Genomic DNA, 681 nt, shown 5'->3' with positions numbered 1-681 from the left:
CTACCCGAGCACCCGGGAAAAGCGCGCGCCCCGCGCCACCCTCGGCCCCGCCTCTGCGGTCGCTGCCCAACCCACAACCACCCTCCAGCCTGGCAGGACGGCCTCCGGCCTCGCACGCCCGACCGGTGCCGAGGAGAGCTGCCTCTTAAAGGAAACCGCATAGTGTCCCCACGGATGCTAACCACCCGTTTAGCAGCTTTAGTTAGGAATCCCAGCTTTTTCCCAGCGAGGGAAACCACTGGTGCTCAACACCGAGGGAACGATGTCAAAGTTAGTTGGGATGTTTTTTACAATCTACTAGAGAACCTTTTTTTTTTCTTTTTCCTTCCTCCCTCTCTCTTGCTTCCATTCTTCCATCCTTCTTACAGTCTTGGAGCTGAAAGGAGCCTTAGAACGAGCCTTTAATGGCCCGTGGCGGACGCGCTACCTAGCCCTCTCCGGCCTCTTTCCATCAGATTCCAGACTGCTGACCCCTCGCCTCGCACTGGATTACAGCATGCATTCTAAAACACGCATTCTACAATGCCTCCTTAGCTGCCTCACCGCTTTTCTCCCTTCCTCCCGATTCGGGAAAACTTCTCTAATCCTGGCACCGGCCCCTGTTTCTGACACAAATAAGTGACTAGCTCGTGCCCTGCCCGCCTTCCCCACCAATATTTATATATTTATATGTTTTATTAA

Source organism: Macaca thibetana, chromosome 8, assembly GCF_024542745.1.
Source record: "Macaca thibetana thibetana isolate TM-01 chromosome 8, ASM2454274v1, whole genome shotgun sequence".
Classification (NCBI taxonomy): domain Eukaryota; kingdom Metazoa; phylum Chordata; class Mammalia; order Primates; family Cercopithecidae; genus Macaca; species Macaca thibetana.
This window is presented reverse-complemented; position numbering follows the sequence as displayed.